General features: G+C 45.1%; 1 protein-coding gene across 2 annotated transcripts in view; it reads left to right on the plus strand.

Annotated features, from left to right (window-relative positions):
* The window catches only part of TTBK1 (tau tubulin kinase 1), a 585,854-nt gene that overhangs the window by 213,976 nt on the left and 352,638 nt on the right, over positions 1 to 19,240 (plus strand). The gene's annotated exons all lie outside the window — the stretch shown is intronic.

Here is a 19,240-nt window from a genome sequence, read left to right on the forward strand (position 1 = left end):
AAGTCTGGTGAAGCTGTTTATGAAAGCTGCATCTATGCTAGGATGCAGCTCGACTTCAAGTCTGGGGAAGCTGTCGATCGGGTGCGGCTCGGCGTTGCTCACATGCTTCTTAGTGTCAAGTCAGTTGAAGCAGTTGATCAAGTGGTGCTTTTTATCTTTAGTTGAAGAGAAGATTTTATTTATAAAATAGAATAATAAAATACAAGATAAAATCAGGTTACACAGACTGCTAAGGTAATGAATAAACAAGAGAAAAGGAGGAAAGGAAAGGAAAAAGGTAAATGACAATCGCATATATGTAGAATAACATAATCACTTATACAATACCTATTCTAAAAGCATAGAGCAAGAAATTAATTCAAAATTGAGTAACACTTGACATGAAATACATAATCAAAATTGAGTGATACTGACATGAAATACATATTCATGGGGGTTTAGTTACTTTTTCAAGTCGAGGATTATGAAATCATGTTGTATTTGCAGATATATCCAAAACATTAGGTATGGGTGACTAAAGAAAATCTCGCTTGATAGCAAGGGTAACTGGATGAACATATGCTCTATCCAATCTGTGATTGTAGCAGACACCATACCACCAAGCTTGGTAAGAAACCTTAGTAGAATCCTTCCAGGTTTCGGTAATTTGTTGGAAAGCAACTGCCAGAAGCAAATCTATTATATAAAAATGATGAGAATATGATGCCCAGTCTTCAGAGACAATACCCAGGAAAATATTGACAAACGTAAAAGGGATTTGTGTGTGAAAAATATCATTAATTTGTCGCCAGACTTGTGTCCAAAATGAGGGGAGTCAAATAACATATGTTGTAAATCTGCTAGAGATGAAACAGGAGTAAACATAAGTCTATTGTAAATACAAAAATAATTTTGAGTAGTATTAGCTGCTCTAGAAGATTTTTTTTATTTTTGTTCAAATCCTGTTTCAAACAGAGATAGAAAAAGAAGTTTGAAGATTAGATTCCTAAAGAAAATTCCACCTCTGCTTTATTTCGAGTAACTGAAAAGGAGGTTAAATGTTTATATAATTGAGATGCAGAGGGAGAATGAGTCATACCTGAAAGAACACTAGGAGTTGAAGAAGGGGAAGTAGGAGTATGTGAAAGGTAATTATAAGTTGATTGAACAATCAAAATTAAAGATGTATATTTGGGTGCATAAGAAGAAGCTTGAGAAAAACGTGTTTGAGCAACGATAAAAGGTATGCAAGTGTCACCTTGAAAAAGTTGATGAACCCAACGAAGTCCTTTACCATGCCAGTCCTTCCAAAAAATAATTTTATTTTTAATTTTAAGAAATTTGTTGTACCATATTGAAGATTGCAAAAATTGATCTCTGGCATTGCGATAAGCAATAAAAATAGGGTGAAGAAGTTTACATGTGTTGGTAAAAATAGGAAGGGAAAGTGACTGAGGTCTATGCATAAAGGATAAAAATTCTTGAAAGGAAATAGGCTGAATAAAAGATTTTTCGATAATAGAGTCCATAATGGTAAAATTGACTCTTCATCCTCTTGCAGTAACAAAGAGCATTGTTTGATGGAAAATGCTGTGCGATAGATTTGAAAATCCAGAAAATTAACTCCCCATAAATATTTAGGCCGTTTTAATTTATGGAGAGTCATGCGGCTCGTCTCCTTATTCCATAGGAATTTGGATAAAATAGAGTAAAGTATCTTATAGTGAGAGGTAGAAATATTTATAGGAATATTAGGAAGATAAAGTATTATAGGAACTAGGATCATCTTTATTGCATCAAGGCGACCCCACCAAGATAAAAATAGGGAATTCCATCTGGACGTAAAATACCTCAATGTTGTCTGCAACACTTTCAAATTGAGTAATATAGATTCCTTGCTAGAAGGCTTAAACCATAAACCCAGATATCTGATTTGATTTCCAACAAAAACCAGAAGAAATATAATCGGCAGAAAAACATAATTTATTTAACAGAAGAATTCCACACTTATCAGTATTTAATATATATCCTGACACAGAAGCAAGGAGATTTACTTTGGATAAAAAAGCTGGTAAGGAAGTCTGTGGTTGTGAAAGAAAGAGCAAAATATCATCCGCATAAACTGAAAGCTTTAATTGACTAGCACCATACTGAAAACCTGTAATCTCGGGATTTAGACGAATTGTAATTAAGAAGGGTTCAAGATCAAGAATAAATAAGAGGGGAGAGAAGGGACAACCTTGTTTAAAACCATGATATAAAGAAAAAGATGGTGAGATAAGACCCTTAGTCAAGATAGAAGAGGTAGGAGAAGAAAATAACAAATAAACATAATTATTAAACGTGGCACCAAACCCAAACCAGGATAGAGTAGAAAAGATAAAAGGCCAACCAGCATGATCAAATGCCTTTTCAGCATCTAATGAGATAGCTGAAAAAGAGTTCTCATAGGATTTGTATTTGGTAAGTACATTGAGAAAAATTGTCTAGTGCTGTCTGAAATATGTCTGCCCTTAATAAAACAACATTGTTCCTGACCAATCAATTGAAGTAAAACAGATTCTAAACGTAGGGCCAAAATTTTCGCAAAAGATTTGTAATCTAAATTTATTAAAGAAATGGGTCTATAATTCTTACACAGAGTATGATCTCTACCATCCTTGGGAAGGAGACATAACAAAGTATCTTGAAAATAACCACTAGATTGTTGAGAAGAAATAAAAAAGAGAAAAAGCTGATGTAGTTTAGGAATAAGAAATCTAGAGAAATGAGAATAAAATTCAATAGTAAAACCATCAGGTCCCGGTGCTTCACCATGTAAATAGTACTGATAGCAGTAAGAATGTCTTGGCTTCGAATATCTTTATCTAACGCTGAAAAAAATTGTAGGGGGAGAAGGAGGAGTAACAGAAGATAAATATTGGAGAATATCTTCGTGAAGTACAGAAGTATCTGGAGCATAACAAATCTGAAAAAACTGTAAATTCTGATAATATATCTTCATTTTTATAAACCATATGTTTGGTAGAAGTGAGGATAGGATCAATTTTGGTAATCTATTTTTTCACTTTGAGGTAATTAGCCAGAAGCTTCCCAGCCTTATTTTTACCTTCATGATCTCTAGCAGAGGCTTTGAGTAAAAACGAGTTGGTGTTTTCCTTGGATAATTTATTGAACACAAATTTGGATTGAATAAGCTCTTCGAGACATGTCTTTGAGTTTGAGTGATAGTAGGAATGTTCTAATTGTTTAATCCGGGCCATAAGTAACTTAAAACTACATAGAGAAGCTTTCTTTCTATGAGATACAAAAAAATAATAAAGCCCCTGGTGGCAGCCTTAAAAGTGTCCCATATAATCTGAGGTGACATGGGCTCTCATTTAAAAAAAAAAAAGTAGTAGCAAAAGATTCAAACTTTTGAGTAAAATTGGAATCCAAAAAAAGAGAGTTATTGAATCTCCACCTTCTAGTACCTTGAGTAGGTGGAAAAAGATCCAAGTCTAAAGTAACAAAGGCATGGTCCGAAATCAGTATGGAACCAATATTTGAATGAGTAATATTTTGTGCGAGTAATTTAGAAAGAAACAAATAATCCAAACGGGATTGGCAAGAATGTACAGGGGAGAAGAAAGCATATTCTAAAAGTGTAGGATTATATAATCTCCAAGCATCCACTAGAGACTGTTGCTGAATAGTAGATGCAAACTGAGAGTGCACGTGGGAGGGAATGAATTTAGATTTAGAATTACGGTCAATAATGGGGTCAAAAACCATGTTACAATTGCCACCAACTATTAAATAATCATCTTGGTAGGACATCAATTTAGATGATTTTGTGGGCCAAAAGTAGTGTCTGGGGCAGTAGACGCCTAAAGATTAAAAAGTCATGGGGATTCTGTTAACCAGCAAAGAAGCAGAAACCCATCTACCTATCACATCAGCATCCTGTGTAAGGACCTGCAGGTCAAGACGCATGTGATATAAAATGGCTACTCCAATACGTTTTCCCGTACCCAGAGAAGCAAAAACATGAACAATCCACTGTCTTTTAAATTCCAATATTTCCTTGCCTAAAATATGAATTTTTTGCATTAAAGCGATGTAACAATTCAAATTAGACATATGTGTCAATACCCTCTGGCGTTTTATAGGAGAGCCTAAACCCTTAACATTCCAAGAGATAACTCTTAAAGCCATTTATAATGCGCTAAAATATTATAAACATTTGATAAAAAGAGCCACAATAATTGAAATACAATAAAGCCATATGAACAATAAAAAACTGACAAAGACCCTGCATAACTATACCAGCAAAACTGAATATCATAGAAAAAAAATAAGTAGTTATGCAAGAAAAAGAAATGGAAAACAAATAGAAAGTAAGAGATGAGGAAGGAAAAAGATAGAAAGGACAGCAAAAGGTAAAAATGCCTAATAGAAAAAACAAATAGTCAAAAAAAAGATAGGAAGGGAAGAAAAGACAAGAGAAATGTTTACAAAAAGGAAAGACAAAAACCATATGCATAGAGAAGAAACTAACAGACCAAAAATAACATGGACAAAATGAGGGTGGTGAAGCCACATAAGGAAGATGATACTAACCAGACAACTCAGGCCAGATCGGGAGGAGAGTGCACCATCCAAGAGCAGACCGGGGATCACAACGATCATGCACGAAAACTGCATCTAACAAAGGGAAGAAAACGTGAAGGATAAATAACACAAAGACGCCAAAAAGCAAAACATGCAATGATAACATACAATTAGGAAGTATAGCATTTAAAGCACATCACAATTAACTTAAACATTAGAAATCCTGGAAATGTCCATATTTTCATCTCTGCAGTGATCCAAAAAAAGTCGAAGTAAAGCTGGATCCTTATAGCTTGTGGTTTTATTTTTATATGTGACCTTAAAAAGACATGGATGAAAGAGTCCAAATCTGGCGTTGAGACTATGAAGCGCTGGCCTCTTGTCTAAAAATGACTTTCTCCTATCCACTATTTCTTTAGCATAGTCTTCAGAAAAAAAGAGGAGATCCTTGCCATGAAATTTGTCCCTTAGGTTTTGCTGCTTCCAGATCTTCAATAAGTCAGTATATTCTAAAAATAGATAATAACACCTCTAGGTTTGATAAAGGATGATGTGGTGCTTGGATGACGACCCAGTGTGCTCTTTGAATGTTCAAAACAGGAGAGTCAGAAATGCTAAGAACGTTTGGAAAAAATAATTTTAAAAATGAGATAGGATCTGAGCCCTCCAAACCTTCTGCCAAACCATATATCTGTAAATTGTTACACCTGTTACAATTTTCCAGATTTACCACTTGCTTGCTAAAGTGAGTAATTTCCATTGTCATAGAGGGAACCTAGTTGACCACAGCCTGAAAGAAGTCCACACGCTGCTCATTTGCACAACCTTATTCTCCATATGTGACTTTCTGTCATCTAAGGCTTGAAGATGTTTATTAGCTACCTCTATATGAGGGCGCAGAGCACGAATTTCCTCAAGCAGTAACTCCATGGCACTTGGCGGAGGAGCTATAGCAGGTGAGGGAGGGTCCTTTTACATATGTTTACCAGAGGAGAGTGTAGATGAAGTAGCCAATTTAGATGTAAGTGTATTAGTGAGAAGCGGAAAACTTGATGATGGTGCCTTGACATCCACAGGAGGAGGTGACGTAGTACATTCAGGTTCTTTAATAAAATCAATATGCTGCAGAAGGCAAAATAAAAGCACTGAAATCCACCAAATATTGATGCATAAATAGACTCTCCAGGAAGCAAAAAAGTAAGAATGAGAGGAAAGGCAGGCAAAAAATTGTCAAAGATTTAAAAATAGTGCACCTCTATTTGCAAGCAAAAATCTCCCTGAGGTAAAACATGAGGAAAAAAACTCCAAAAGAACTAAGAAAATCAAGGAAAGCAGACCCAAAACATGTTGGGCTGCATGTTATATATCAAACGATGAAATGTCTCACCATTCACAGCTTAGAGAGGAGAACTTGCTAAAACAAAATGGTGATGCGAGTCTCATGTGGAGAACCGGTCACAGCAAATGAAAAATAGCGCTCACTGTTGCACAGAAGCTGCATATTACATATCCAGAGTCCTTCATGCGTTGAAGGACACCATTCCCATGTTGAACACGGCCCCAATCCGTGGGGAGGCAGACACTAAGTCCGAGCTGCCGCGTAGCTCTCCTAGCGAGTGGCCATCTTCTCAACGTCAGGCCACTCCCTGATCGAGTGTTACTGGGCGCCGCTCAGATGCTGCTCAGTGTTGAGTCTCATTAAGCTGCCAATGAAGGTTGTCTGTGTTGACGCTCATCGTTGAGTTTGGTGAAGCTTTAATTTAGGCAGAGAGGAGTAAACTCTGGTTAGGACTCATTACTACAGAGGGCAGCAGAGGGGACAAGGTCAGGTCGGGGTTGGTGACCTCAGCAGTTGCTGGGAAAGGCCTCTGGATACTTCTTGGGTCCTAGAATCTTTTTTTTTTTTTTTTTTTTTTTTTTTGTGATAACCTTTATTTCGAAATTCAGGACACAGCTATTCAGCCGACAGCCCGAAGGTTCGGCAGCATTGCAAGTTAGATACAGTAATGTGTCCCCGATACAGTACGATGAGTAATGCAAAGGTCCAATTTTAAATAAACACAGAAAAAACACACAACAAACCCCAGCAAGGCAGAAACATTGAAATCCCATGGCGAAAGCCCCCAGGGGAGGCAGGACCCCACTCATCTACTAAGTATAAGACTGTGTGCGGAGGAAGAAGGGGAACAGCAGAGGCCCAGAACGGTTACCAAAACCAAACTGTGCTGGAAGGTAGGTCAGGGGGAAAGCTGTTCCTCGGGAGGTTCCATGTCCGGGGCAAGACATATTCCCCCCCTGTATTGGTTCCACCGCCCCCAGATGGCCTGCCACTTCCGGGGGCGACCTCTAGAGCAGTAGACCGTCTTCTCCCTAAACATGCTCCAATCCATGTTCTCCTTCCACGCGGTCAGTGTAGGGGGTCCCGAGGAGCCCCATAATCGCGCGATATCCCTTTTAGCTACCATGTTACCCAGAGTCACCCATTGGGTCTGCGCCTCATCGAGATCAGTGGGCCCCCAGACGTTCAGGAGGCAGCACCGCGCCTCCGGCTGTACCACAATGCCCGTCACCTCCCCCATAACTGCATGGACTCTCCTCCAGAACTCCACAATGACACCACATTCCCAAATGATGTGCAGGAAAGTACCCACCATACCACATCCCCTTCTGCACAGGCCGTCCTCCGAGAATCCCATGTGGACCAGCCTTGGCCCCGTAACATACACCCGGTGCAGTATTTTAAGCTGCACCAGCCTCAGACGCGACGGGATCGCAACCTCCTTAGGCGAAGAAACCGCTGACTGCCAGTCCTCATTATCCAACTCAAGGCCATCCCTGGTCCACTGTTCTCTCAGCCCCAATAGCAAGTCTGCCCGGACGTTTATCAACTTCTTATATATGAGCGAAATCGTGCTCTCGGGCATATGACCATCAAGGACTCGGTCCTCAAGGGGAGAGGACTCCGGCACCTTCTCACCCTCCACGAGGACTGATCGGAGGGCGTGACGCAGCTGGATATACCTAAAATACTCTGAAGGCCCTAGCTCAAACTCAGTCTGCAACTCCTCGAAGGACTTCACCCTCCCCTTATGCAGCACATCTCCCACCTTGGATATACCTATCAGGTCCCACTTATCAAAGCCCTTCGTGTGCCAGAGTCTTCCCAACCTTTCCGATTCAAACAATGGGGTAGCGAGGGTGAGCCTATCCTTCCAGCCCAGCGAGTCGGTCGCCATCTTCCATACGCGCACCGCCACACCTGTGGGCCCCGTGAGGGACGAGTCTAGGGACCGCGAATACAACGCCCTGTAGTAGTTGCCGCCGCGCAGCAGCCACCTATCCATGGCATACCCAGGGCTGAGGGCAGGACCGTAAAACCCATGGTTGATCGCACTCAGCTGCGTGGCCCAATAGTACCGTCGGATGTCTGGGAGCGCAATGCCCCCATCATACCATGGGAGCGTCAACTTTGAAATAGCTATTCGCGGCCGCCCATCCCACAGCAACGTCCTTTGGAGGCCTTCGACCTCCCGAAAGTATTTGGCCGGTACCCAGTCCAAGGTGTTCTGGAGGGCGTAGAGGAAGCGGGGAAGAGACATCATTTTGAACAGGGCCGCACGCCCAACAAGGGAGAGCGGCAGCCTCCGCCAACCTTCAACATCTCGCCTCAAGCGTGCCAAGGGGGGAAGCAGGTTCCTCTCATAGCGCACAACAGGATCCATGGATATAAAAATCCCCAAATACACAAAACCTTGCTGGGCAACCTGTATCGAACATGTTCTAGGGATCGGTGGGACCTCGCCACTAAGAACGTACAAGTACGATTTGCCCCAATTAATCACAAGCCCCGAGTTCCTACCGAACGATGCGAGTACGTCACAGACCACTATAAGTGACTTCTTTGGTGAGGCAAGATACAACAGGATATCATCGGCATAAAGCGAAATACGGTCCTCGTGATCAGGCGACCACCGAAGGCCCCGTATATCCGGGTGCCAACGTATCCACGCAGCCAACGGTTCAAGGGCGAGGGCGAACAACAGAGGCGACAGGGGGCAGCCCTGCCGAGTACCCCTACCAAGCTGAAACGGGGTAGATGCCCGACCATTCACCACAACATTCGCTAGTGGCCCCTCGTACAGCAACCGGACCCAACTCACAAACCCGCGACCGAAACCAAACTTGGCCAGCACGGCCCATAAGTATGCCCACTCCACCGTGTCAAAGGCCATCGTGGCATCAAGAGATGCCACAACAGCCGGTTCACGCAGCGTGCCCGCCCTGGCGATGACGCCATGAAGACGCCTACGGTTCAATGCTGTGTTTCGGTGCGGGATAAAGCCAGATTGATCCGGGTGGACCAGATCGCCAAGTACCCTAATCAGACGGGTAGCCAGGAGTTTGGCCAGAATTTTCGGCTCAGCGTTGAGGAGTGAAATGGGCCGATAGGAGGCGCATCTATCTCGGGGTTTACCCTCTTTGTGTATGACCACGATCGACGCCAGCCGCTGATCCAACGGAAGGATCCCATCTCCCCGTGCCTCCAAAAACATGGCGCGCAGGTGAGGGGCGACCCTATCCGGGAACAGTTTGTACAGATCGATCGGCAGTCCGTTCGGTCCAGAGGCCTTACCCGAATTCAACGCGCGAATCGCCCCCGCCACCTCGTCAACCGTGATGTCGCCATCCAAATCGTCCCTATCTATGTCAGAGAGGCAGGGCAACTCGATATCACGGAGGAGATCAGACGAGTCCTCGGGCGGCCTGTCCGACACAGAGGAATAAACCCTATGAAAATACTCCGCGAAACCCTCCACAATCCCCTCAGGTTCCACAATCACCTCTCCCCCCTCTCCAATCAACTCTGGCACCACTCTATTGACCCGTTCCTTCCTGTCCAGCCACGCCAGGAGTTTCCCTGCCTTATCTCCAACATCATACAGACGGCCCTGTTGTTCCCTGCTGAGGGTCTTGGCGGCGTCCGTCACCAGGTCCCTATACTCCGCCTGCTTCAAGCAAAGCTCATGCAATGAGGACTCTGTGACCTCCTCCTCCATATCCCCCTCAAGGGCCGCAATCTCCTCCTCCACTTGCCGCACTTCGCAATCCCTCCGATTCTTGGCAGTCACCACCAGGGAGAGGGCCTCCCCCCGAAGCACGGTCTTAAAAGCTTCCCACAGCGAGATCGCCGAGTCCACGGTTCCCAGATTGTCCTTAAAGTAATTATCTACCTTCTTTACCAGGGCGCTGCGCATCTTGGGGTCTCGGAAATACCATGGGTTAATGGGGGCCACCCTCCCTCCTCCCTCCCGACCGAGATCCAGCCGGATCCACACTGGCGAGTGATCAGAGATACCACGTGCCATGTGCCTCGCCTCGGACATGTGCGGCCAGAGTGAGCAGGTAGTCAATCCTGGAGAGGCTACCATGCGCCCCGGAGTGAAACGTGTATTGACTCTGTGTGGGGTGCTGGAGCCTCCAGCAGTCTATCAGGCCAAACGTGTCCAGGAGGTCTGGAAGCCATTTCTGAGCCCCCCCTGTGTCCCTGGGCGGGTATCTATCCAGCAGTCCGGAACCCACAGCGTTGAAATCCCCTCCCACTACCAGCATGCCCCCCGGGAGAGTCAGCAAAGCCCTGCCCAATTCAGCAAATGTGGCGGCCTGCAGGGCCGGCGGGACATAAACCGAAACCAAAACCAAAGTCCTTCCTTCCCACCGCCCCGCCACCGCCACAAACCTCCCCCTATCGTCAACAATGGTGGAGTCCACCTCAAAAGGCAGCGATGCTCTAACGAGGATGCCCACACCCCTGGACCCAGAAGAGAATCCCGAGTGTGCAATGAATTTATACCCCTTCCTATTCAGGGCATAGCACGTGTTGCCTATGAGATGCGTCTCCTGCAGCAGTACAACGTCTGGCATTGAGCGTTTCAGAAATTGCAAAACAATCCCCCTCTTAATGCGATCCCCCAAACCATTAACATTCCAGCTTATAACACTTAGGCCTCTACCCCCCATCCTCAAACGGAAAGAGGCCCACCCCACACCCGAGGCGCCACCATGGAACAACCCTGAGGATAATCATCATGCCTTGCAAAAATAAACCCCCCAACAACAAACTCAAACTCCCCATAACTCCCCCCACCCTGCACCCCTGCTGCAGCTTAAAAAGCCCCCCCAACTTGCAGTGTGCCTGTCGCCCTACAAAAACAAAAATCTACAAAAAGTACCCCAAGGGAGGAAAAGAGCACCCCTCGTCCTCCCGCAACCCTCCACAGTTACTGCACTCTGTTCAAATCTTCAAATATGGTCAAATCAAGTCAGGCCGGCGTTGAGATATCAGCCCTGTCCATCTCGGCCACTGTCTCCATGCTCAGCTGTGTCGTCCCCGGTCCGTCGCCGGGGCAAAGCGTCCAGCCATTCGTCGGCCATAACAGGAGAGTCAAAAAAGAATGTCCGATCTTCATGCACCACCCGTAGTCTGGCGGGGAAAAGCATGGCATATTTTAGGTCCCGGTCCCGAAGTCTTCGCTTCACCCCCAGAAAGCTCTGTCTCTGCACCTGCTGGGTGAAGTCCGGATAAAAATTCACCGACGCATTCTGGAAGGGGACTGGGCCCGTCACCCTCGAAGCTTGCAGGATAGCGTCCCGATCTCGAAAATGAAAGAGCCGGGCGACAATCGGCCGCGGCGGGGCACCCGCCTTGGGCCGTCCGCCCGGCACCCTATGGGCCCTTTCCACCGCAAAAAACTTCCCCAGGCCCTTAGGCTTCAGATGATTGAGGACCAAATCTTCCACAAGCAGGTCCGCCGAAGCCTCATCCGAGGACTCCGGGACCCCGATGACGCGCACGTTGTTGCGCCTGGACCGGCTCTCGAAGTCCTCCAGCCGGCGGGCGGCGAGGTCACTCTCGGCCCTCAGCTTCCGGACCTCGTTCTGCAGATCCGCAACCTCATCAGTGAGGCCCGTGGTCTTGTGGTCCAGGTCCTTAACGCGTTCGTTTGTCTTGCCCAGGTCCGAGCGGATCAAGTTGACATCCACCAGGATGGCATCCACCTTATGCGCCAGGGCCTCGAATTGCCTCCCCATCGAGGTCTGCATCCCATCAAGCGCGCCCATGACATCCTGCAGGGAGAGCTCCGGTGTCCCAGGCGAGTCCTCCTTCTGGGCATCCGGCGCCTGGCTCGATCCACTCGGCGATGTCTTCAGGAGGGCGTAGCGGTCCATACTGTTGACTTGGGAATACGTTCCCCGCCTGGTGGACTTAGTATTCGGCCGATCTCCTTCTGCCTTACCCGACATAATGGACTCCAGGCAGTCCAATGCAGTGAAGACCGTCCCCTCCCAGAGAGAGGTATAAAGAGTGAGCAGGTCCGCCTTGTTCTGCCAAAGTAGCCCACCGAGCGTCCCCGGGGTTATAAAGCCACCCAGAGCACTACAGTGTCCGGGCAGACAAAGGGAACGAAACCGAAAGTGAAAGAGCGAGGGCCTCCGTCCGACAGTTCACACCTCACCAGGCCGTTGTTGATCAACTAGGAGTCGGGCATCCTGCCAACTCTAGCCCCTGGCATCTCCGGGAGTTAGGCCGCAATCTTTCGCCAGTCTTAAGTCCGGTTCCCGATGGGCGATCCGACCGCGGGTAGCATCAATCGCCTCCCTGACAACTCAGCAACACGATGCCATGCATACCATCAGGATTGGAGACAGGATAGTCGACGGAGGGCGCGAGGGTCTCGGGAGCTCTAAGCTCACGCGGCCATCTTGGTCAAGCGCTAGGCTCCTCCCCGGGTCCTAGAATCTTAAACCAAAGGTCAGTCAATTGAACCTTGGAGTCACATCTGGGGTCCAGGGTTCAAGGCAAGCAGGTCTAGTCTTCCCTCAGGTTTTCAGACAGCAGGGCAGTTCTTCCTCTGATTCTTCCGAGGACCAGGTATATTCTGAGGTGAGGTCTCGGAGTTCCACTTTTATGCCTAGTGCCAGCCTGTGGGTGGAGGCCAACCCTTTTCCCACTCCCTAAACCAGTTTTGTGCAGCTCCCCCTTTCCCACTGGGTTTTGAACCAGACTGAGTAGGAAGACAAAAAGGAGGCTGGCCCAGGTATGATCTACAGCTCCCAGTGATAGGGTAGGCACCCGTTGAAGCCCGGGAAGACACTGGATACAGCCCCCATGCTATCCTGCCAAAGGAAGAAAAATACCTCCTCACACCCAAAGCCCTTTGTCCTCTCTCAGTGAGCAATTCACATCTCACCACAGGGGAGCCATCAGCAATCATGTGCCACTGACAGAAAGGTTGTTTGGTTTTAGAAAAGAAAGAAACAACTTTCTAAATTTGTCTTTTTCTTAATAATTAAATAAAATCTGACTTTACCTTCAAGATGGATTTTAAATTACTATTAATTGAATGATTTTTGTCGCTGCTTTCAAAGTTACATTACGCATGATTAATGGTTATTATGTAACCCAGTGTTTTCATATAAGAGACCTAGTCTTGCTACAGTGCAGAATGACTTTGGAGGTGGTTTTTAACTTCCAGGACTTGTAAACATAAATATTTACATGTCCTACTTTAAATAATAAGCTCATTGCCAATAAGGTTTGCATTTGGAAGTGAATGAGGACAAAAAATATAAATAATGCCTACCATAGGAGTGACGTATTAGCTATTAAAAAAGAGGGTTTAGTCCTGTCAAAGCAGTGATTTTGACAGGTCGAATTTGCAATTTAATAACTGCGCAGCCAGGTTGCAGTGGTAGGCCTGGAGATATGTGTAGCAATGATGCTCCACTGCATAGAACACTACAGCATGCTCTACTGGGCCACTGCTGCGGGTGGCACAATGCGTGCCTCAGCCCACTATTTTTAATTTACCATCCCTGAAAACAGGTAGTATCATATGCTAGGGATTTATAAGTAAATTAAATGTGCCAAATAGAGGTTTGCCAGTTTTACCACGTTTGCAGAGGAGAGCACAAGCCCTTTAACACTGATTGACAGGAGTAACATGCACAGAGATCCATCGCCAACGAAAACAGGTTCAGTAACAGAAGGCACAAATCAGGGGAAAACCCTGCAAACTATGGTCAATGCCAACATAGACTCCTTGCTTAGAATGTTAACTCTTCAGCTAAGTTCTAAACTATTTTCTCAGGATATAAACTATTTACCTAGGACGTCAACTCTTTTCTTAGGGTGTAGTCATTCGCCTAGAATGTAAACTCTTTTCCTAGGATGTAGCGTCTCTGCTAGGTTCTATACAGACTCTTTGCATAGGATGTAAACTTGTTTCCTTGTGTGTAGACTCTTGGCCTAGAATGCAAACCTTTACCTTGGATATAGACTCTTTGTTTAGGGTGTAACTCTTTTCCTGAGGTGGAGACTTTTTGTCTAAGATGTAAACTCTTCACCTTGGAAATAGACTCTTTACCTAGGATGTAAACACTTTCCCTAGGGTGTAGACTCTTCACCTTGGAGATGCACTCTCTCACCTATCATCTAAACTCTTTTCCTAGGGTGGAGACTCTTCATCTTGGCTGTATGCTCTTTTACCTAAGATGCTAACTCTTTTCCTTAGATTTAGACTCTTCACTTAGATTTTAGACCTTTGCGTAGGATGTAGACTGCTTCCCTAGAAGTATGAAGTGCAACGTACCTGCAACTACAACACTATGCAATACACAGAGAGATTTCAGTGTGGAGCATGTGGGTGTTAAGGTACACCTTCAAGTGTGGGAGTGTAGGTGTAGCTGTGTTTTTGCTTGTAGCCTGGGCATCAGCATGAACATCTTCATATAGAATTAGGCATGGCCAGCGGGCACAGAGATCCAAAGAACAGGAGTGTGACCCAAGGATGTGGGAAAACGACTGCAACCTTTCCCCTTTGGCCGTTCCCACAGGCAGTCAGTACAGGGTGTGACTGAAGGCCTGGCCCTATGTCCAGTGGCCCCTAGACATGGCCGCAGTCCCTAACCAGTGGTTATTGAGGGCTGGAGAAGGGGTTCAGCGAGTGGCTGAAAGCCACAACCTGGTCCACTGGGAACTAAGGGCAGTAGAACAGGGCACTATGCATGACCAAAGTCTATGCCCTTCTCCCAATGAGTAAAGGGCACAGGTGGTGCCCAGAGTCTACACTTGCTGTATAGCTGTGTCCAGTGGCTCTAAGTCATGGGTACAGGAAATACCCAAAGGCTTTTTCATCCAATTATTGGGCACTGCAAACAAAGGCAGGTGCCCAGTGGATGCTTGAAGAGTCCACTTGCCAAGAAAAAGTCTTTCATAATTAATATTGTTGGGTGCGAAGATCTGAAACTAACCGGTTATAAAAAACATTAAAATTATCCAATAAACTTCAGTTGCTCGAAAGCCATTATTAATATGATCCAAATGCTGAAGAATACTTTAATTCACTAGTTTATGTGCTCTTCCCAACCACGGTGCCTTCTCAGGACGCTGATCACAGCCTCACCCATGACATCTCAAATGAAATAATCAATTACATTACTGCTGATATCACATACAATGTGACCTATAAGCCTGTCACAATTTATTGCATGCACTTAAAAGACTACAGGGAGAGAACAGATGTTATTGCCAAGATTTTATAGAGAAAAAAGGCTAAACTCAATGTTAATTTATCGAAACTCGAGGCTGCACTACCACTGACCGTTATCAGGTGTCATCGCTGTTATTATATGGAAAGGCAAGGCTGCAGTACGACTGGCCGTTATCAAGTGTCCACACTGTTATTATATGAAACACATAGCTGCAGAGCCACTGACCGTTATAAGGAGACCTTGCTGTTATTATATGGAAACACAAGGCTGCAGAGCCACTGACCGTTATAAGGAGACCTTGCTGTTATTATATGGAAACACAAGGCTGCAGAGCCACTGACCGTTATAAGGAGACCTTGCTGTTATTATATGTAAACACAAGGCTGCAGAACCACTGACCGTTTAGTAGGTGCCCTCGCAGCTATTATATGGAAATGCAAGGCTGCAGCACCACTGACTGTTATAAGGTGTCCTCTGTTGTTATTATATGTAAAAATAAGGTTGCAGAGCCACTGATTGTTATCAAGTGTCCTCGCTGCTTTTAAATGGAAAGGCAAGGCTGCAGTACCACTGACTGTTGTTAGGTGTACACACTGTTATTAAATGGAAAGGTAAGGCTGCATCACCACTGACCGTTATCAGGTGTCATCGCTGTTATATATGGAAACACAAGTCTGCAGCACCACTGACTGTTATCAAGTGTCCTTTGTTATATATAGAGAGGCACGGCTGCAGTACCACTGACCGTTATCAGGTGTCCTGGCTGTAAATATATGGAAACACAAGGCTACAGAGCCACTGACTGTTATCAGGTGTCCTCTGTTATATATGGAAACACAAGGCTGCAGTACCACTAACTGTTATCAGGTGTCCTCTGTTATATATGGAAACACAAGGCTGCAGAGCCACTAACTGTTATCAGGTGTCCTCTGTTATATATGGAAACACAAGGCTGCAGTACCACTGACTGTTATCAGGTGTCCTCTGTTATATATGGAAACACAAGGCTGCAGAGCCACTAACTGTTATCAGGTGTCCTCTGTTATATATGGAAACACAAGGCTGCAGTACCACTGACTGTTGTTAGGTGTACACACTGTTATTAAATGGAAAGGTAAGGCTGCATCACCACTGACCGTTATCAGGTGTCATCGCTGTTATATATGGAAACACAAGTCTGCAGCACCACTGACTGTTATCAAGTGTCCTTTGTTATATATAGAGAGGCACGGCTGCAGTACCACTGACCGTTATCAGGTGTCCTGGCTGTAAATATATGGAAACACAAGGCTGCAGAGCCACTGACTGTTATCAGGTGTCCTCTGTTATATATGGAAACACAAGGCTGCAGTACCACTAACTGTTATCAGGTGTCCTCTGTTATATATGGAAACACAAGGCTGCAGAGCCACTAACTGTTATCAGGTGTCCTCTGTTATATATGGAAACACAAGGCTGCAGTACCACTGACTGTTATCAGGTGTCCTCTGTAATATATGGAAACACAAGGCTGCAGAGCCACTAACTGTTATCAGGTGTCCTCTGTTATATATGGAAACACAAGGCTGCAGTACCACTGACTGTTATCAGGTGTCCTCTGTTATATATGGAAACACAAGGCTGCAGTACCACTGACTGTTGTTAGGTGTACACACTGTTATTAAATGGAAAGGTAAGGCTGCATCACCACTGACCGTTATCAGGTGTCATCGCTGTTATATATGGAAACACAAGTCTGCAGCACCACTGACTGTTATCAAGTGTCCTTTGTTATATATAGAGAGGCACGGCTGCAGTACCACTGACCGTTATCAGGTGTCCTGGCTGTAAATATATGGAAACACAAGGCTGCAGAGCCACTGACTGTTATCAGGTGTACTCTGTTATATATGGAAACACAAGGCTGCAGTACCACTAACTGTTATCAGGTGTCCTCTGTTATATATGGAAACACAAGGCTGCAGAGCCACTAACTGTTATCAGGTGTCCTCTGTTATATATGGAAACACAAGGCTGCAGTACCACTGACTGTTATCAGGTGTCCTCTATTATATATGGAAACACAAGGCTGCAGTACCACTGACGGTTATCAGGTGTCCTCTGTTATTATATGGAAAGGCAAGGCTGCAGCGCCACTGACCGTTATCAGGTGTTCCCTGTTCTTATATGGAAACACAAGGCTGCAGCGCCACTGACCGTTATCAGGTGACCTCACTGTTATTGCATGGAAAGGCAAGGCTGCAGTACCACTGACGGTTATCAGGTGCCCTCATTGTTATTATATGGAAATGCAAGGCTGCAATACCACTGACTGTTATCAGGTGTCCTCTGTTATTATATGGAAAGGCAAGGCTGCAGTACCACTGACGGTTATCAGGTATCCTCACTGTTATTATATGGCACCCCAAGGCAGCAGTACCACTGACTGTCATTAGGTATCCTCGCTGATAGTACATGGAAAGGCAAGGCTGCAGTACCACTGACCGTTATCAGGTGACCTCTCTGTTATTATATGGAAATGCAAGGCTGCTTGTCAGATGGGGCTCTAAAAGGATTAAACTCAACATAATCTGCAATGTTTGGGAAAAAGCAATGAAGAGAAAGGTGGCTGGTTTCGTTAATTGTTTTAGTCATATAGCAGGTGGTAGAGAGGAGGATAGAAAGAGGATCAAACAAATATGGCGAATAAAAGTAAGGCGTATGGGTAGGTTAAAGATCTGCTCTATCAATGTGGCAGGGCTAAATGACAGAACTAAAAGAGGACGCTTGGGGAATTATTTTAGATCATGCGGGTTTGATATAATGTTTGCAAGAGACGCATATCTCTTGGGGGAAGTGTGGCTTGTTGGATATAACAGGGTATACTACGGTGGTCTGTTCATCCCAGAGCTCTAATACCAGAGGGGGTCGCTATTTTAGTAAAGAAATCGGTGTGTGAATGTAAAAGAAGACTAGCCGACACAAAGGGAAGATGGGCAGTACTGGAGTTAAAGCTAGGAATAACCCTATGTACAATCTACGCTTCTAACCAGGATGATCCCGAGACCCTGGAGGAGCTGGAAATCGAGCTGGCACTTTGGCCTACTCCCTTAATTATATGTGGGGATTTCAATATATCAATAGATCCAGCATTGGGGGGTGGACTTGGAACATCGAGAACTGGATATATGGGTAGGAAGCCTAGGGTTTTTAGAGCATTGTCTTCACTACAAGAGAGTCATGGGTTGGTGGATGTTTGGAGATATAAATACCCACAGGATCCTGGCTACACCTATTTCTCTTGCCCCCATAAGAAGTATGTGCGCATAGACTACTGCTTTGGGGGTAAGGGGCTGATAACTAAGCTAAATATCTTGAAGCTTCCCAAGTTAATATCGGACCACAACCCCTTGGTAATTGGATTGGAAGTGGAGGGGCTTGGTAAGAGATACAATAGGTGGTCATTCGATAGACGGCTTCTTGCTAATGGCTATTATATTGAGCATATGAAATCCTGGGCTCAAGAATTTTTTGACTTCAATAGGTACAGTACGGGCAGAAATATTGTTTGGGATTCATTCAAGGCGGCCCTACGGGGGGAGACAGTGAGTTTTGTGGCTAGGGAACGGAAGATGCAAGAGACTGACAAGAAGGAATTGATGGAGAGATTGGCTAAGGCTGAGGAGAAACATGTAGAGCTCATTAAGGAAGGTAGGGATGTTTCTAGTGTACTGCAACAAATAATTGTAGTTAAAGCTGAGGCCAACAGCTGGTTAGCCAAGGAGGCAGCTGAAAGATTCCAAACTAGGAATGATAAATTATATGAGAATGGGGAGGCAGTAGGCAGAACACTTGCACTGCGTACACGGCAGAAGGCTACCCAGAACTTAATTAGGGTAATAAGACAGGACGATCATCAATATACAGACCCTATTAGTATTATGGAGGAATTTCAGAAGTATTACCAAAAACTTTATAAGGGCCCAGCTCCTGGGGATAATATACTTGATTTGGAGTATGATCTGACCAAAATATCTAAGGAACATTTTGGGGCACCTCTGTGTACTAATGTAAGAGCCGAACTAGAAACAGAATTCACGCGGGGTGAGATTGACCTAGCATTAAGAGATCTTGCTGC

This window comes from Triturus cristatus, chromosome 6, assembly GCF_964204655.1.
Source record: "Triturus cristatus chromosome 6, aTriCri1.1, whole genome shotgun sequence".
NCBI lineage: Eukaryota > Metazoa > Chordata > Amphibia > Caudata > Salamandridae > Triturus > Triturus cristatus.